This window comes from Dermacentor variabilis, chromosome 2 (genome assembly GCF_050947875.1).
Source record: "Dermacentor variabilis isolate Ectoservices chromosome 2, ASM5094787v1, whole genome shotgun sequence".
Lineage (NCBI taxonomy): Eukaryota > Metazoa > Arthropoda > Arachnida > Ixodida > Ixodidae > Dermacentor > Dermacentor variabilis.
The window spans coordinates 2,505,002-2,525,495 of record NC_134569.1 but is presented as its reverse complement, the minus strand read 5'-3'; the positions used below and the strand labels follow the sequence as shown (position 1 = coordinate 2,525,495).

At 46.6% G+C, this 20,494-nt stretch overlaps 1 protein-coding gene and 1 long non-coding RNA gene across 11 annotated transcripts in view; one reads left to right on the top strand and one right to left on the bottom strand.

Moving 5' to 3' along the window:
* The window catches only part of LOC142571288 (parathyroid hormone/parathyroid hormone-related peptide receptor-like), a 1,032,566-nt gene that overhangs the window by 428,672 nt on the left and 583,400 nt on the right, over window positions 1–20,494 (top strand). The window lies entirely within an intron of this gene.
* The window catches only part of LOC142570795 (uncharacterized), a 52,790-nt gene continuing 41,527 nt past the window's right edge, over window positions 9,232–20,494 (bottom strand). Inside the window, exons 4-6 of the long non-coding RNA XR_012825676.1 lie at window positions 14,779–14,936; window positions 14,558–14,695; window positions 9,232–9,939 (exon numbers count right to left, since the gene is read on the bottom strand). This is a non-coding gene — a long non-coding RNA (uncharacterized LOC142570795). The remainder of the gene's footprint in view (window positions 9,940–14,557; window positions 14,696–14,778; window positions 14,937–20,494) is intronic.

Sequence of the window (20,494 nt, the reverse complement as noted above, 5' to 3'; positions counted from 1 at the left end):
AACAAATCTGCTGTTACGTGATCCTCCGCAGCTGCTTTCCCCCTTTGCATAGCTTCCAAGGCTTTCTTTAAGTTTTCTGGCGTTACTTGTGGGATTTCGAATTCCTCTAGACTATTCTCTCTTCCATTATCGTCGTGGGTGCCACTGGTACTCTATAAGTCTCTATAGAACTCCTCAGCCACTTGAACTATTCCATTCATATTAGTCATGATATTGCCTGCTTTATTTCTTAACGCATACAGATTCTTGCCAATTGTTAGTTTCTTCTTCACTGCTTTTAGGCTTCCGAAACCAATCAGACTGAAAAATGTTTAATGTCATCAACAAATAGTGCATGCAGCAAAATCATCGTTTTTGTTTGTCGTGAACTCACCTATGTTTTGCAACCAATCGCGCCCCACGAAGACAATCAATATGTATGCACGACAGTTAAAAAGAACAAGCTCTTGTTTACTCTCATAGGCGTGTATATATCGCCTTCCAGCATTTTCGGCAATAAACAATTAGCGGATATCTTGGGTGTTTGTCCCGCCCCATGGGTCATCATAGGATATTTCAATGCACACCATCCAGCATGGGGAAGTACAAACACAAATACAAGAGGACGAAGATTATCAAGCGTCGCCTACAACTATGGTCTTACTCTCTTGAACGATGGTAGCCCCACCTTTCTTCGAGGCGTGACATACGGCAGCTGCCTCGACCTTGCTTTCGTCTCCAACTCTCCCGCCAGATGTGTGAAGTGGTTCCCAGATATTGAGACACATAGGAGTGATCACATTCCCACCTATCTGAACATCAAAGCCTTGTCGTCTAGATCTAGCCCACGGAATACCATTCGAACGATTCAATGGGCCAACTTCAAATATTATATGGAAGATGCCTGCAGCGAGAGCCTACCCTCTGGGTAAGAACAAACAATTAAACATACGATGCGAAACGCCACTCGCATGCTGACGATCTCCTACACGCGAAACGACTTCTACATAAAATTATAGCGACTTCGCGCACTTCGTCGCCGGGCGGAACGTTGATATCGGCGTACAAAATCAATCCATGACCTTAGGGCAGCCAGGAGGATACAAAAGAAGATTCAGCGTCGAATGGATAGATTAGCGTCTGAACGTTGGGCAACGTTTTGCCAGACAATCGACCCCCGCAAGCCGCTGTCTCACATTTGGAAAACGGTGCAAGGTCTGCGTTGCCTTCCGGAACAGCGTTTTCCATTCAAGGCGCTCGCGCTTTTCCAAGGGCGGCAAGACATCGATGTCGCAGAAGACTCTTGGGCGCGGATGGCAGACCAAGCGACACGTCCAGATCATTCAGCCCGAGATTACATCCCCCATTCCCGTGATTGCCGCATGGACCTTCCTTTTACACTGGAGGAGCTCGCGGCGGCACTAGCTCTCTGCAGGCGCTCATCATCTCCGGGTCCAGATGGTATATCATACCGAGCCTTGTCCTATGCCGGAGAATCCGCACGGACAGCACTATTGAGTCTCTATAACACCTCATGACATGAGGGAAATGTTCCTGACGAATGGAAAGTGAGCCGCCTGGTGCCAATCTTGAAGCAGGGCAAATCCCTGCTAGAGGTCACCTCTTACCGCCCAATAGCGTTGACCAGCTGTGTAGGAAAGATAATGGAACGGGTGGATCCTTGGCCGCCTGGAATGGTGCCTTGAATACTACAAGATTTATCCGAATTCCATGGCTAGTTTCCGACGTGACCGCTCTTCCATCGACAATGTAGTTGATCTCGTTTTATATGTCCAGCACGAAAGGTCCCGTAAACATTTATCTGCAGCTTAATTCTTAGATGTGAAAGGGGCATACGATAACGTATTACATGAGGCGATTCTCGACGCTCTTGTGACGATTGGCCTAGGTGGTCGAGTAATTTTGTGGATTGCAAGTTACCTATCTGTAAGATCATTCTATTTGTTAACTAACGATGGCCCAACTACGCGACGCTATACCAGGAGGGGCGTTCGTCAAGGCGATGCTCTCAGCCCGACGCCATTCAACCTCGCTCTTATTGGACTTGCTGAACACTTGCCAACTACCACCAAAATTTCAATATACGCAGACGTCATCTGTGTCCGTACTTCGGCAGTCACACGTCCTCAGATATGTGCACAGCTTCAAAGAGCGGCTACTTTGACAGCGAGCTACTTGTGTGAACAAGGTCTGAGCATATCGCCAGAAAAATGCGCCCTAGTGGCCTTTACTCGGAAACCAATGACGCCTTATGCCATCTCAATCAATGGGCGGACCATTTCCTATGTCAGAACCCACAGATTTCTACGCGTAATTATAGACCGAGACCTCAGTTGGAGCCCGCACGTGGTCTACATGAAACGGCGCCTGGCAGCAACCTCCCAGTTATTTATGTACTTGACAGGAAAGACGTGGGGATGTCAGTAGACGCAATGCTGAGACTCTACACAGCTCTCTTTCTCGGTTTTTTAAAATACAGTCTGCCAGTACTGAACAACACCTGCAAGACAAATATTCGTGTTCTGCAGGCAGCACAAGCTCAAGCACTCAGAGTGTGTCTTGGCTTGCCCAGATGCACGTCAACTGAGGCAACTATTACGATTGCTCGGGACCATACAATGCAAACTCACATCACGGTGGAAGCTCTGAGAACGCATATCAGACATTTTGCACGTGTCCCCTATCACCACCTTGCAACGCTACCTTCAGACAGGCACCAAGCATCATTCTCTAAAACTATCGTCAAGTACAACGACAAACTTCCCTCGGGCTTCACCGCAGCATCTAAACCATCGATGCCCCCTTGGTGCCTTATCAGCCCCACAGTCCATCTCAGCGTACCAGGAATCGGGAAAAAGTCTGAGCTGTCGTCGCCTGTGCTGAAACAACTGTCTCGGCTTCTTCTGCACGAGAGGTACGCGGACAGTGCACATATTTATACTGATAGTTCCACAAACATCCACTGTTCGTCCGGTGCTGTGGTCGTCTCAGCAAGAGGTATTACCATCAGCTTTAGGACTGACCACCCAACGACATCTACATCTGCGGAACTAGCTGCTCTTCGCGCTGCAGTTTGTTTCGTCAATCGGGAACCACCTCGACAATGGTCAATTTTCAGTGACTCAAAGGCAGCCCTACAATCTGTGCTATCAGCTCTGCGTCGCCGGCCATTCGAACAGCTCGCGCTCGATATTAGATGCCTACTCCATACATCACATGAGAAAGGACATCACGGGACGTTTCAGTGGTTGCCAAGTCACCGCGGCGTCATAGGAAATGAAGACGCCGATAAAGCCGCTCGGACAGCTCTTGAAGACACACAGGAAGAGGCCATACCATTTTCACGGTCCGACGCAGCCAGCAGACTTCAAGTGCTTGCACGGGAGATCGCGCTCTCTCTATGGTGCACACCAAGCAGCCAGACCAACCGCAGCAATCATCAACACGACCTGCCTTCATTGATGCATCTCTGTATGCCAAATGGACTCCGCCGAAGTGAGGCCACCCTGCTTTTTCGCTTATGGCTAGGGGTGGCCTTCACGAAATCCTACTCGCTTCGCATTGGAATAGCCGACAGCTCTCTCTGCAATGCCTGGCTTTGCGAGGAGACGCTTCAACACATTCTGTGCGACTGTCCTGAATGTAACGTTCAGAGACAGTCCATGGCCTCCGTTCTAGCGCACCTGGACAATAGACCATTGTCAGTTGCGACCATTTTCACATATCGCCAACCGAAGACATTGCAGCTGAAGGCGACGAAGGGACTACTTCGGTTTATGAAGGATACGGGCTTGGACAAGCGACTGTGACAGTGATGTCGTGAACCGCGCAAGAGTGACGGACTGTAACTGACGATGTGTTTGCTGTGTTATGTGCTCTCTCTCTCCTCCCATCTTTCATCCCCCCATCCCGTTCCCACGTGTAGGGTAGCAAACCGGTTAGACTAAACTGGTTAACTGGTTAGGTATTGTGTATACGTGCTGTGAACTTTGTTTCCAGTGAGGATTTTTTGCCCTTTATCAAGCTGTATCTTCACATTTGTATAGTCCATTGTACATACCCATTTCTAATGCACGATGGCGAGTGAAATGAAAGTTATGCAACCCATCCCGCGCAATAAGGGTTCGGTTCATTATGTGCGAGACATGCGCGTTGCACAGAGTCATCTCTCATTTACAAAAGTGACACACAGATGTGAGGACAAAGGTTCTTTAAAGGGCCCCTCACCAGGTATGGCCATCTTGAGCTGACAAGCGCAGAGCATACATTGCTCTGCGCGATAACGACCGTGTCTGCAAAGTATTACATCGCTACGAGTCGCGGAAAGATCTGAAATTTCGGAAGCACGCTAACAGAGGTGGCCTGGACTGAGGCCACCTGTTCGGTAATCCACTCAACGACAATAAAGCTTTCTCTCTCTCTCGCTCTCCCTGCTCGTCAGGGCCGCCGCGCTCAAAGCAGGAGGATGACTTACTCGGGTACCTGCGCCTACGTACTACAGTGTGACGTCGCTCGTGGTGACACGTGATTTCGAGAATTATTCAAGACAACATCTGCTATCTGTGTGATCTGTTGCTTGAGTTGACCAATTGAAGTTTAGAGAAATAATAAAACGCACAAACGCAATGCCTGCGGGTTTTTTTTTTACTTCGCACCGGAGCAAGAGATATGTACTTCCGCTTCGTTTGCTTGTTCCCACGGTCGTGCGGTCACGTGCACAGGTACCGAAACTACGCCATTATTTTCTACTCTATTCCAGCGCGTGATCATGCTCTGCAATCCGCTTATTCTGCCCCTCAGTATTCGTGTAGCACTGAATTATAGCGCTAGTCATGTGTCCTTGTGCACAGCGCGCGAAATCGTGCGCTGCGCGAAACGCCGCCAGCGATAGGCTGCGGCACCGAAAAAGAAAGCGAGGAGCAAAAAAAAAGTGACGGCGAGGCCCATGACGTATGTGTCACGCGAACTTCGAGGTCCGGCACGGGGGAACGCAGGGAAGGAATTTCGCTTGCGGAAGCTAGACGGGGCGAGTGGACAGAGTCTCACTATGCAGTGGAGCTCGCCTCCTGAAATCATGGGTTCTGGGCTCTGAAATATTTTGATCTCCGCTATTAATGAGCCGATTTGAAAACTTTTTGCGGCAGTACAGTCACTAGAGAACACGTAACAACTTCCAGCGTATAACCAAAATTTGCTATGCGGCCTGGTTAGGGGCCCTTCAATGCTCTCTTACGCTTGGTTGAACTTGGTTTCGCGGCATAAAGAACACCCAAAAGGTTTACCAGCGTGGTGTCGTGAGGTTTTTGGAAGCTGAAGATGTTTCCCAAAAAGAAATTAGTCGCCGTATGGCTGCCGTATACGTTGACCATTGCATTTCATTGGCCACTGTGAAGCGTTGGAAAACGGATCAAACGTTGCAAGGACGACCCAAGACCGTGCCAAAGCCACCGTGCAATCAACCCAACAGAATTGCAAAGTCTGATTAGACAAGAATGGAGGATAAGCGTCGATGAATTGGCACGGCGTGTGAACATCAGTCACGGTTTGGGTCACACCATGATTCATTAACCCCTCCGTTATCGAATCTTTTGTGCGCAATGAATGCTGTAAGAGTTGTCGGACGATCCTACCGCTGTCAACCAGATGTAGGAGTCGTCGGACGACCTCGCCGCTGCCACCATTTGAAGGAGTTGAAGGTCGTAGAGAGGAACTCGGTGAACAGGATTTATTTACATTATTTACACCTTAGACAAGCATACATCGACAGTCTAGCGTGACTCTCATATGGAGCCCGCAAGACTAACATACAGCAAACAGCTTACGAGCACACAGCTCACGAGTACATTTCTAGCATGACAACGAGCACTCAGCTCACGACGACGAGCACACAACGAGCACGCCCTAGCAGCCGACAAACGCTGCTTATAAGCACTTGGTCCCCCCTTGATTCCAAGCGAACGGAAACGTTCGTCCAGTCATCGTTCGACGTCACCGTTCGACATCACCGAAGATGACCCGCCCTTTTGGAGGAGGCGGGCTCACATATACGTGTTGCACAGGTTTCAGTGCCGCACACACACAGGTGTAAAGGTCGGGAGCCGACGTCAGAGGGGTTTCGTAGAACTCTGCTCCGTCCCGGGTGGCACGCCGGGTAGCACATTCCTGAGCTGACCCCGCGCCACGTGATTGCGGGTTATTCGCAGTTCTCTGAAGTGCGCCCCGTCCGGTTGGATTGGAACACGTGCAGCGGGCTGAAATAGCTGGCACGTTGTCACCCCGTACGGCCATTCCTAGCAATGCCCAAGATTTTGAACCACCACCAGAAGACGGAGAGGTTCGGCGCTGCCTTGATTCATCAAATCCGGTGTCACAATGAGGATGACGACTTTTCGTCTGCAATTGGGACCGGGGACGAATCATTGTGCCACTACTACGAGCCTGAAACACGACGGCTAAGCTTACAGTGGAAGCATCTGAAGTCACCACCCCCAAGGAAACCAAAGACCGTCATTTCTGCCGGAAAGGTGTTGTTGACTTTTCTTTTTTTTTCTTGTCAGCGGCCATTTTCTAAACCTGAAGAGATTATCCATCATTTCTAACATTGTAAAATGTCGAAACGGCTGCGTGTCTCAATCCAGAACAAACGACGTAGAAAATTGCGGAATGGGGTCATCTTGCTCCACGACAATGCCTTTCCCGACGACGCTGATGTGGTTAACGCAAAACTGGCAAAGTTCAAGTGGGAAATGCTGCAACATCCGCCATACAGCCCGGACCTGTTGCCTTCTGACTTCCACATATTGGAGCATTTGAAAAAAAGAAAACAGCTCAAGAAAACCAGATTCGTGTCGGACGACGACGTGAATGAGTCAGTTACAGACTTTTTGAAGCAGCAACCCAAGAAGTTTTGTGAGACTGGAATCACGTCGCTTGCTAGTCAGTGGGATAAATGTCTAAATGCTCATGGATACTACTTTTAAATAAAGTACGCCGTTAGTCATACACTCGCATTGACTCACTCTCATTTCACTCGCCTTCGCATATTTTGCAGAACTACTGATTTTTATATGTGCTCTCTGTTGCGACTATAATTTCGGTGCAATTACTCGCAATACACGACCAATGACAGCAGCTCCTGCGCAATACATTCTAACAAAGGACAACGTAATTGAGCATTTCCCCTGGTCGTTGTATACGTACAAAAATGTAAACGAGGTTCTCGAGTGATACAGAGAAAGAGAGAGATGCGAATGAAAGAAAGACACGGAGGTTAACAAAGTTTCATTAAAATATTTGTCCTCAACTTGTTCACTTCATGGCCTTTACATTTTCAGTATCAGTGGCATGCGCTACTTTGCTGATTTCAAACTGGTATAATTCTAAAGTTCGTGTGATATTTTCTTTACGTATTAAATAGATAGAAAACATGGAAGCTCTGTTATAAGTTATTTCGAGCACATACGAGTATATTATTTTATGAAGAAATACATATTGTATTTGTCTTGACGATGCGTATTGTTCAAGAATTCGTTTACAGCATCTTTTGCAATGGCAATGCAGTTAATAATGATGTATATTATCCCTCGACAAACCCTATAAGGAGGAGGCCGAGCGGCTGCGTGAGCTACCGCCAAACCTCGGTAACACAGGACGTGCCCGCTTTTTAGCACTGTATATGCTTCTTCTGGCCTCCTAACTTCTCTGAGCCCTATTATATCCCATTTTCTGCCCCCTAATTCTTCCAATAGCACTGCTAGAATCGCCTCACTAGATAACGTTCTAGCGTTGAATGTTGCCATGTTCAAATTCCAATGGCGGCCTGTCTGGACAGTCCGGCGGCCTGTCATGGCTTGGCTAGGCTCACATCAAGCGTCGCTAGGTTTGGTAAGTCTTACGATGTTATGCAATGCTTAATGAAGTATGCTCATACTAAGCGTCACCATGATTTGCTAAGTTTGGCCAAGCTATTGCGGGGTCATAAACGACCAGGCCGGTAAGCCACACAAGCCCCGGCAAATCACAAGCGTACAAGCTACAGTACGTGCATCACAATTTATTATCTACAGTGCTTCAGTACCAGTGGTCATCATCGTCGATCCCGTTCTGGTCCACGACGTCCGACCTTCGTCGTGGTCGTTGTCGTTATCGGTGGTGTCGGGGAACGCTTCACGAAGCACTTGCAAGGCGCAGAGCTCTTCTGTTCAAAGTTCCGCATCGAGCTCACCGTGGAGAGATTCATGTCGAACGAGAGCCGGTCACAGATGCGGCTGCTGTGCCCGAACTCTATACCGAGGAATTCGCGCTGGAAGCGGCCGTTCGCGCCTCCCATGCATTTGCGGGTTTGGCGCTGGAAGCTCTCGGTGACGAGCAGGCCCGGAACCGTTTCCCGGCGGCGCGGAGCATTCAGTCGGCAGCGTTCGTTGTCTCTGGCCCGAAATTCGGGATCCTCGGCTCGGCGAAGGCGTTCGTCGGCGAAGGCCTTGGCGCGATGGGAAGAATCGGCTCTCCTTCGTAGACCACAATCCCGCTGAGCCGCGTGCCGAATTTCCTTGTAGATCACAGACGCGAAAGCTGTGCCCAAACTCTATGCCCAGAAATTCGCGTTGTAATCGGCCTCTCGCACCCCCCGCGTCTCGGCGGGCTTGACGCTGGAAGTTTTCGAGCAGTTGCAGACTGTGACCGCTTTCTCGGCGACGTTGAGCCTTCAGCCGCCGACTCTCGCGTTTCCTGTACTGAAACTTGGGATCCTCGACTCGGCATCGCTTCTTCTCAGCAGCAGCTTCGGCGCTGTGTTCCGAATAAGTACGGCGGTCGTCCTGGTAACCGCTTCTTCTTCGGGCGTCCGGGCTTTCTTCGGTCTTCCCATGGCAGCAGCACGTACGCATGCAGTACAGTACGCGAGAGGTGTGCCGCCGCGCCAGCCCGAGCTCTTACTCGCCTGTGACGTCACGACTTCGCCCTACGCGCTTGGGATGAGATGAGGTTACGTGGCTCGGTGCTCACGCAGACGTTTGCTAGGCAACGCCAGACGGCGCGCTGCTGGGTTGAGTTTTCTGGCAACATTCCACGGCGGAACGGAAGTCTCAACAGCTCCGCTTTCAATAAAGTAACATACCTGATATAATGCCTAACTATAGCATTGCCTACTTTGACAGGTTTGTATTTTCTTTGTTTTTAGATATAGATTTGTTTCTCTTAATACAAAGTACAGAATGAGAGAGGACGGAAGGGAAAAAGCTGCCAAGTACAGCTTGAGGACCTGCTACGCCCCACAGAGCAGCAGTGTGGTGAAAATCAAAGGCAATGCGATAGTTTGCAATGTATAAACAACAAAAGAATTCAAAGTCAGTGAAAAACGTTCTGAATACCCGTAATCTATTGCATAATTGTAATTTTACACGTAATCTATTACATTATTGTGACTTTACACAATTAATGCAATTACACAATTTTGTGCCAATTTCCATCAGACATTTCTAACTTAAACGTAGACAAAAATACAGATAAATAGAATTCATTCAAGTCCGTTACAATGCATTGTCAGACAGTTACAAAAGTGAGCTGTTCGGTCTAAGGCTCAAAAATATTTATCAATTCCATCAAAGTTTGTGTAGAAAACAACTTAACAGAAAAGCGATTATCTTCGAGAACATTTAGGTACCTCGGCAGATAGTACGATAAAGAATTTGTGCGGTATTTGGTGCGACTTGGCGGTTATTATCGAATTGGCTGAGAAGAGGCGAAGAGCACGCAGAAATGGAGACGGAGGGAGGCCTATGTGTGGGCAGTGAAAGCAGCGGGAGCAGGCAACCGGGTGTTGCCGGCGTGGGGATTGGCCCTCTTCCACCTTGCTTGGATTGCGGTTGGCTGGTCGGAAACTGCGGCAGCATGTAACGGGAGGTTGGCAGTGGAACCTCTTAAGGGCGCCATTAACATTAACTGTAATGTCGGAAACGCAAAAATATGAGTCATTATCAAAAGCAGGATAGACATGACAATCTTTTGCTTACATAGAATGGAAATATTCAGTAAGTGCATTGGAGATACGCACAGCATCATTTAAACTTTCGTCATTGATAGCGAATGAAGATGAAGAATCAGTAACAGGCATGACAGAACGCCAGAACGTCTGAAGTTTATTTCTTAGTATCCCTGGCGGCTCGATAAGAAATAAAAAAAATCTTTGGCCAGATTCATCCTTCAATTTAGTTCCTCTTTGGCAGATGTGAATCTAGCAATCGCAAGATTAACGTCATCACACACATCATTCACATCATAATCTAGCAATGGCTAGAGTACTGTTTTGAGCGTCTGAGTCTTTTAACAAGGGGTGATAATTGCAAATTTTCTCTAGTCATGCAAGGAATGGCACGATCTTTTTGCTGACTTTTTAATGAAACAAAGCGTTGAATGCACAGCTTTGTAATGTTTTCAAGTTCACGAACTAGTGTATTCACGTCACACTTTACAGACTGCACAAAATGATTAGAAACCTTCTGATAAAACATCAAGAACAAATGTCTCGTTAGAGCGATTAAAGTTGAACATAGTTTGAGTTTCGGCACGCGGTTTACAGACTGTGCAACTTAGCGATATAAACACTACTCTTTGATCTGAAATTCCGTCACTACTTTCACACTCGGACAGCTTATTCGCATGGTCTGAAGTAAAACGCACCAGCCCACCAAGTGCGTTCTGTCTTGTTGCACCATCAACTACTTGCGTGAGCCCAAACAATAAATAAAAGTGAATTAGTTCACTGATAACATAACGGGGCGCGATATAGCTGCTCGTCTGGTGCCAATTTTGTGACAGCGTTCGATGGGCGGGCATTCAGTTTGAAGTTTCTCTGTGAAAGACCGGCGTACATTAGACAAAAGCGTGTGGGTGTTTTCAATATTATGTTCATCAAGTAAGTCTATGCAAAGTTATATTGTTGCGTCAGGGACAATTTTGAAGGTCACTTTCATTCTTTTTGATTAGTTCCGAAAAGGCCTGAGATAAAGATCAAACAAAACTCTAGAATCAGCGGTAGGTTTTTCGAGCGCGGCCACACGGGATTCCAGAGCCTCGAAACGCTTGTTGACAGTTTGGTCGAAAAGGTTGGTGTCAGCGATGTCACGACCCATTAGTTTCTGCCCAGCCAATTGTTTCGGAAATGTTGCACCATCTTCGAGATCGGCGCATGTATGGAGAGTGCTTAACGTCGGCTTCACCTTCGCCGTGGGTCGGCCTGGCATTGCACCATCTTCGGGGTCGGCACCAATGTGGGGAGTTGTGTGCCTGCACACGGACACGATCCGCGGGAACTAGCCCTTAACAGCTTCGCTGTAAAATGCCCGATGAAGGTATCTGTGGATCGATACGTGCAACATAAGGTGCGGTATAAAAGCTGTATCATGAGTTTTTCATGTTCTGCAATTTTCTCATTGACACTTTCCAACGAATTATAATATTTGAGAAGTTGATTAATTAATAAGACTAATTATGTAATTAGGTGGAATGCAGAAATACTCTGAGTATTTCCAAGAGACGGCAAACAACATTATCTTGGCTCTGTACAGCTACGTGGCATTTGCATATTCTTTTATCCTGGTGTATGATAGTTGGGACTCCCTGGATAAATTTTTCGCGCCCCTGCGAAGCAACCTTCTATTGCCTGCTGCCATGTTGGAGCATCGGCAAAATGCGTGCAGTACAGCACATGTGTAAAACGCCGCGCAGAACGCCGAAGACTAACCCTGTGCGTGTACATTGACAACAATCGATTTTAGCACCGGGGCAGCGAACACCGCACTGACCACCTACAAAGCGGCGCGACGACCCCGCGTCTCGAGTTTGTTCCATTCAAATGCTGGATCTCCGCTGAGCCTCTGCTAGCTACCGTCTTGCTTTGCAATAATTAGTGCCCCACATTACTTTATAACGCTCGTATGTCAACTGTATAGCCTCACAGACCAAAGGTTCGTGTACATCTACGTGACCATAATAATTTTTCACGCCCTTGTGCTGTATGTAACGTGGCCTAAAAATAAGTTTGCTTTCAAGCGACTTCGCCCATTTATTTGCTCGAGTAATACTGCACAATAGCGGCGGCATAGTGCAGGCTGTTCAATCGAAAATATTATATTGACACGTGTACTTACCTTTATCGGGCGACCACGTTTCGCCGCCTAACAAATGTTATCGCACAGTGCGGGACGTACCTGCATGTATCCGACGTTTCTGGAAAGTTATCGATGCTTCTATCCGACTGTCTGTTTTGGCCGAACCTTGTGTTATCAGATTTCATCGCGTGACGCGAATGGTGTAGAACTTTGTAGAAGGCACGCGGGTCCCAACGATTAGTCTGAAACATTCGACGACTGCTGTATAAAAGCCGACGCGCTTGACCCGCTGATCAGATTTTCGACGACCGCTGATCGTGTTCGACGCTACCATTGTTCTTTGAGTGTAGCCTGTTTTAGAGGGCACTAGTTCGCCCAATAAAACGCTCGTTTCCTTAATTACAGTTTTGCTGCCTTCTTAAGCGTCACTACCACGTGAGAATATAATAGAATAGGCAAGCCTTGAACAAGCATGTATCAAGAGCACCATGACCATGCAGCTGACGCCTAAATGATTGCAAGGATTCTTAAACGCAATATTAAGGTGATGTTTGAGTCTTGGCAGACTTCACACTATTGTAGAGATGTTTTTATGAAGATAATAGATTCTTTCAGAAGGCTCTCGGCAATGGCCACTGAAAATTTAGCTATTTATTTAAAATATGATTGCAATATTTTCACGATTATCAACTGTATGCACTACGTGCGTACGCAAAAGCGACCAACAGCACATCATCCTAACAGCGCTGTAACAAAATGAGCAATAAATTTCTGAAGGAAGCAATGAAAACAGAGGTTCGGGCAGCGGTGCGTACACGAGCACAATGAGTCCGACAGAGCGGTTTCGCAAAACCGAAAATGTTTGTTGATAGTCGTTACAAGATTGGTAGCTAAATTTTGTTTAGCACCAGCAAGTTCTCACTGAAAGCCATTGCGGCTCCACGCCGAGACCTGTTTCTCAAGCAAGCAGCCAATAAAACGACTCCAGCCGAAAAGCGACCATAGCCACTAATATGTCTTCTTTCAATGCGACAGCAGTTACTTTCTGGAAACTTGGTTTACCTTGTGCATTCGTCTGTTACGCTGACTACGACATCTTCGACATATTGTTCTCGTCGTCAAACCACCATTATTCCCAACTTCAACATCGCTATTCGCGACTCGAAGTAAATGCTCGCCGCCTAGTTGCCGTGCCGAGAAACATACGATCCAGGTTCAGGTCGTTCAGGCTTGAACCAGAGGGCGGATTGTCATAGCATGCGCTGAATGACTCGCTGTTCTCAAATCGATCGTCGTGATGCCGCCGCGTACAGGCCCGACAATGATAAAAAAAAGACGGATGTCGAAAGTCTTTTGTTGCGTACCATTATGCTTGTCATCGCGGTGCAAAGACAACAATATATCATTCCATGGTTCCCAGAAAGAAGCACACGACGCGCATCATAGAGGTACTTAAACAAGAAACGTCCGCATTGGGAAAAGGTGACTGATATTGTAATTGTTTCTTCGAGACACTTCACTGGGGACGACTTCTGTCTTCCCGACGGGTAGACCATATTGCTTTCTTTTTATTGTTTCAGATACCGTGCTGGCATTTCAAACCGCAGAGTGGGCTTTGTTTAGGCAGGCACTTTGATAAATTATGGTTTTCACGCTTAAAGACCGCCTGCTACGAAATTTCACTTGGGACAAATCGACTATAATTGCCTAGTGTATACTGTAAAAGTAATCTTGGTAAAGCCGCACGGCTGGTAATTGCCTAATTTTGCTATTAGCAGCTATTAAATAGCAATAATTAGGTTAGCAATGGAGACACTGAGATATGCTTTTGTTTAGCTGAAAAAATCACGAAGTTAGATTTTGCAGTATTAATGTGTAGTCTGTTTCTCGGCACCAGGTTAGAATATTAGCCGCGTCGTGGTTAAGCTTGCACATTAATGAATCAAGACTTTTGTCTGATGAGAAGATAGTAATGTTGTCAGCGTAAAGGATACAGTCAGAGGGCTTTCGGCACTTTGACAGGTCATTAATGTATATTAAAAACAAAGGAGGTCCTAAATAGATCCTTGTGGTACACCAATGTTGGTTGTTTTAGGGTGTGAGTAAGTGATAGATAGAATAGAACCCTTTCCATCGTATGGTGGTCATGTTTAATATGTAACCGGTCTAAGAGGTGGCGACCGAACACAGTCTTGGCGAGACGCGTGTACTGGTTAACGAGATGCGCCTCCCGAAGTTCCCGATCGATGTTCACCACCCCCAACGCGAGAAGACGAGCGTTGGAAGTGGAGATCGGGAGGTCGATGGCTCTCTTGAGCATTTTGCGTAGTACAACCTTCAAGCAATCTTCATGTTTCCGTAACCGTAGGTATGGGGTAGAGTACAGTACCCTACTAGTTACGAAGGCATGTGCGAGCCGCACGGCATCCTTATTTTGCAACCCTCCTCACTTGTTGGAAACGCGGTGAACCATCCGGTCCAGCTGGTCGCCGACCATGCGGAGTTTGGCAAGAGTTGTGTCTGCCTTGCGATGTTGATTAATGAAGAGACCGAGTATTCGAATCTCCTCCACTTCTCGTAGGGGGCCACTGGCGAGAAAAAGCTGTACTGAGATTCTGCATTTCGGGTAAGGTCGAATATGCACAAATTTCATTTCATTTCATTTACTTACCTTTAAAACCCAACTAGGGGGTATTACATAAGGGGTGGGTGTACATAAAAAATAAAACCCTCAAATTTGTGACAGCAGGTACTCAGTCACATTGGCAGAAAAAGATAATGGACAGGTGAAAACGACGATATTGCGAGGAAGGCTGTTCCAGTCTTTGGCTGCACGAAGAAAAAAAGATACTGATAAATTAACAGTTCTCACACGTGTACGGCAAACATGCAGTTGGTGACCAGTGCGAGGATATGTGTATGCGGGCGGTGTGATGTAAGGAGCACTGTTAAATGATGATTGGTAAAGCTTATAGATTAGACAAAGTGTTGCTATGCGTCGGCGGAGGGATAAAGCTTGCAGCCCGGATTCCGCTTTGAGGGTGGTAACACTGACTTCGTGAGAATAAGATGAGTGAACGAATCTGGCGGCACGATTTTCTACCGCTTCAAGGTCATCTACGAGGCATACTTGATGCGGGGACCATATGGGTTACGCATACTCTAGTTTTGAACGGATAAGTGACTTATAGGCTAGTAATTTAACGTGCTGGGGAGCGTTACGAAGGTGACGTTTCAGAAAACCGAGAGTTTGCATATGATATGACGTTTGTACTATGTGCATGCCATGAGAGATCATTGGACAAAGTAACGCCTAAATATTTGAACAATGTTATTGCTTGTATAGGTTCGTTAGCAATTATGTACGGGAATGTAACGGGGTGCTTTTGGAGAGTAATGGAAAGAAGTTTACATTTAGTCGGGTTAAGGGTCATTATAGCCAGCGGTCGCACCATTCCTGGACACGGTCTAGATCATGCTAAAATTTTGCTGCGTCGCAATGGTTAGAAACTGATCGGTAAATTGCACGGTCTTCAGCGAACATTCAGATTTGGCAAAATAAGTGTTAAGGCAAGTCGTTAATATATATTAGAAATAGGAGAGCACAGAGAACAGAACCTTGGGGTACACGAGATGTTACAGGAACAAGGTCAGAAGTATGATTATTAACAAGGACGTGTTGGGATCGGTTAGACAGGAATTCCTAGATCCAAATCAGAACGTTGAGGTCCAGGCTTAACTGGTTTAGTTGTAATAGTAATCGTCGATGCGGCACCTTATCAAACGCTTTTGCGTAATCTAAAAAAATGGCATCAGTTAGTATGTTGGTGTCGAGGTTAACATGCAAGTCATGAATGGAAATGGCCAGTTGGGTCTCGCGAGAGAAGTCCTTTCGAAAGCATGCTGAGATGGATGAAAAAAGTTATTTTTATCGAGAAATGCCATGATATGAGAATAAATGACATGCTCCATGACTTTGCACGGCACACTTCTTAATGATATGGGGCGGTAATTTAGTGGGGAATCTTTTTTACCAGATTTGTAGACAGGAACAACCTTCCCCTCTTTCCGATCATTTGGCATGTGAACTACAGAGAGTGAATGACAAAACAAAATACACAGATACGCAGTAATAGTATGTCTGGTGTTCTTTAACAGCTTGGAATTGATTTCGTCGACGCCTCTCGATGAAGAAAGCTTAATGTTTTCTAACAAAGCTAAAATTCCATCATGAGTTATTGTGATAGCAGGCATAGTAGACAGAGTTCTAGCCGGTGTCGTAGGCAAAGTTGTGCTGGGTTCTATTGTGAAAACTGTGCTAAAAGCAATGTTAAAGGTGGTAGCGCATTCGAGGTCCCCGACGGTTTCTCCCAATTCGTGGGTCAGAGTGATAGCGCGCGATTCGACAGGGTTGATGACCTTTCTCAGCTTATCATTTACCAGTTCTCTCAAATTGTTGTTGAAAAGTTTGTACTTAGCATTTCTCACAGCAATCAGGTAGGCATTCTCGGTAGTATAGTATCGCTGCCACGCATTATATGAGGCTCTCACCTTAGCAGCACGAAAAAAGCACTTTTTTCTGCCTTATAATGTTTTTAGTGTCTTCGTGAACCATGGCTTTTGGTGGTTTTCACGAAAGTAATTTTAGGAATGAATTTGTTGGCCAAGTCCTGTATTTTGTATTTGAATACCACCCAGCTCTCCTGGACAGGCATGCTGTAAAATTGAACTTCAAATAAAGGGAAAAAATTCTAAGCTCGTTGTTAATTGCGTCATAGTTACCTTTTTCATATAGAAGGATTGTTTACTTACGTTTTTCGCGCCGTTCAAACCAGAACGAAAACTCAGCGTGGATAACCTTTTGATCACTAATTTCTTGAAAGTAAGTTATATGTGATAAGCTCTCAGGATTCATAGTTAGTATTAGAACCAAGATATTAGCGCTCAAGCCAGCAACACGCGTTGGTTCCCTGAATAACTGAGTGAGATCGGCATTCAAACATACTTCTATCATCTTCATCATCATCAGCCTGGTTACGCCCACTTCAGGGCAAGGGCCTCTCCCATTCTTCTCCAACTACCCCGGTCATGTGCTGATTGTGGCCATGTTGTGCCTGCAAACTTCTTAATCTCATCCGCCCACCTAACTTTCTGCCGCCCCCTGGTACGCTTCCCTTCTCTTGGAATCCAGTCCGTAACCCTTAATGACCATTGCTTACCTTCCCTCCTCAATACATGTACTGCCAATACCCATTTCGATTTCTTGATTTCAACTAAGACGTCATTAACTCGCGTTTGTTCCCTCACCCAATCAGCTGTTCCCTTACCCAATCAGATTACCCCTTAACGTTACACCTATCATTCTTCTTTCCATGGCTCGTTGCGTCGTCCTCAATTTAAGCAGAACCCTTTTCGTAAGCCTCCAGGTTTCTGCCCCGTACGTGAGTACTGGTAAGACACAGCTGTTATACACTTTTCTCGTGAGGGATAATGGCAACCTGCCGTTCATGATCTGAGAATGCCTGCCAAACGCACCCCAAGCCACTATTATTCTTTTAATTATTTCCGTCTCATGGTCCGGATCCGTGGTCACTACCTGTCCTAAGTAGACGTATTCCATTACCACTTCCAGTGCCTCGCTACCTATCGTAAACTGCTGTTCCCTTCCGCGACTGTTAAAGATTACTTTATTTCTCTGCAGATTAATTTTTAGACCCACCCTTCTGCTTTTCCTCTCCAGGTCAATGAGCATGCATTGCAATTGGTCCCCTGAGTTACTAAGCAAGACAATATCATCAGCGAATCGCAAGTTACTAAGGTATTCTCCATTAACTCTTATCCCCAATTCTTCCGAATCCAGGTCTCTGAATACCTCCTCTAAACACGCTGTGAATAGCATTGGAGAGATCGTGTCTCCCTGCCTGACGCCTTTCATAATTGGGATTTTGTTGCTTTCTTTGTGGAGGACTATTAGGGTTATAATTATATTCGAGTGCTGATTGCTGTGCTATCCTTTGTTAACGAAGCTTTTGCTCAAGTCTAAATATTTTAAGGCAGTTTGTCGTGTGCGTAGCATAGCCACGCAAGCTTATATCGCCTTTCCGTTTGTCTACCACGGTTGCGCTTTAAAACCACGGCGCTGCAAGTTTGCTTCAGAGACTTTCCTTTCCTTCCCTCTTCTCCGCCCTTAAACTGGCTCTCTTAACTACTACACGCACAGACAAAGCAACAGCGCGCGCTTTAGATCCTAATAGATGAGATGAATATTTACAATTATTATTAGGGTTATAATTATATTCGAGGGCTGTTTGCTGTGCTATCGTTTGTTAACGAAGCTTTCCCTCAAGTCTAAATATTTTAAGGCAGTTTGTCGTGTGCGTATCATAGCCACGCAAGCTTATATCGCCTTCCGTTTCTCTACCACGGGTGCGCTTTAAAACCACGGTGCTGCAATTTTGCTTTCCTTTCCTTCCTTCTTCTCCGCCCTTAAACTGGCTCTCTTAACTACTACACGCAGAGACAAAGCAACAGCGCGCGCATGCGATCCCATAGATGAGATAAATACATATATATATAGAAAATTATCAGTCGTAGCTCTCGTAGTATAGCCTTCTGGGCCGTTTCCTTTTTTTTTCCTTCGAAAGTAGTTCTATTAGGGTTGTTATAATTACACGAAGGTATTTCGCCCTCGTCAGCCGCAGTCCTTGAGATAGTTATTCTGGCGGCTAGCTTCCCACGCTATGCGTGCCGCCCTCGCACCTCTTTAAGCTTTTCCTAGACGCTAGAGTTATACTATGTCCGCGCAACCTTAAGCGATCGGAAAGCGCGTTTTCCCCGCTTGGCCGGCGGAGAAGGGAGGCTTTGTTGCGGCCGCAGAGCCCTCCACGTCTCAGTAAGGTGCCTGGTGGTGGTCTTGTGCGGACGATGGCCTCTCGGTGAGCGCATATTTCCCCCCTCATCTTTTAAGATTTTCAATAATTACAAGCATTTGTCTCGCAAACCATATTTATTTCAAGGGAATTTTCCACGTCTCAATAATTTCTCTCGTCGTATTCGAGTGCTGATTGCAGTGTTATTGTTTGTTAACGAAGCTTCCCCCCAAGTCTAAATATTTTAAGGCAGTTTTCCTAGTCTCTGAAGCCGCTTGAGATCGCTCTTCTCCTAGGGCGGCCATTTTTTCCAAGAAAGTATGCCTTCCAACCACTCGGAATAAGCAACTATCGCGGACAACATCAGTCCCTTTCCACGTAAGTATGAGGCTCGGAGCAGGAGCTATGGCGCTTGAAAGTAACCTGGGGCTTGACGAACCAACCGACTGAGCTATCTTTCCGGGCAGCATCCAAGGGTGACGAGTTCAAATCGCCTGTTATGTTCCTTTTTTTTCTCCCCTTTTTTTTCTTTCTTTTTAATGTCTATTTCTTTATTTTATCACTGTACGGGCACCCTCCTAAGAAAAAATTATGTATATCCTCAAATATGTATGGCCACACTTGTGCAGGTCATAAATACCAGGTTCTCTAGCCGAGTGCCATCCGTGCGGTATATCCGAGCTCAGATTGGTGCACCTTGACTGATCAAATAGAGCACCACTGCAGGTTAAATAAGGCGTACAACTCGTGCGGGACCCGCCGTGGTTGCTTAGTGCCTTTGGTGTTAGACTTCTGAGCACGAGCTCGCGGGATCGGATCCCGGCCACGGCGGCCGCATTTCGATGGGGGCGAAGTGCGAAAACACCTGTGTACTTAGAATTAGGTGCACGTTAAAGAACCCCAGGTGGTCGAAATTTCCGGAGTCCTCCACTACGGCGTGCCTCATAATCAAAAAGTGGCTTGGTCACGTAAAACCCCATAATTTAATTTTTTAATTTAACTCCTCTGGGAACGGTACAGTATCCGTCTCCCGTGCAAGAGGACCGTGGTTGAAATCCCGGTGCCGCGCAATTCTCCACTGGAAAATAAAAAAAAAACGTGTGTTGAGAAAATTGCACAAACAGGCCTGGAGTGCGGCCTGATCCCGGTGACCAGAACCGGTAACGCACTCTTTCACCAGAGAAGGATTGGCCACCCTGGTGCAGTACTTGGCCACAACCTCCTATATGAATACAACAATCAAACCCCGGCCCTCAGTCCCCAGCAGTCGCGAAGCAACTGACCACGGCGGCGGTCAGATCTGTGACGCTGCAGAGGGTGCTAAGAATACCTGGCTCCGGACAGGCCGCCATTGGAATCTGAACCTGGCAACGTTTAACGTTAGAACGTCATCTAGTGAGGCGAGTCTAGCAGTGTTATTGGAGGAATTAGAGGGTAGTAAATGGGATATAATAGGGCTCAGTGAAGTTAGGAGGACAAAAGAAGCATATACAGTGCTAAAAGGCGGGCACGTACTGT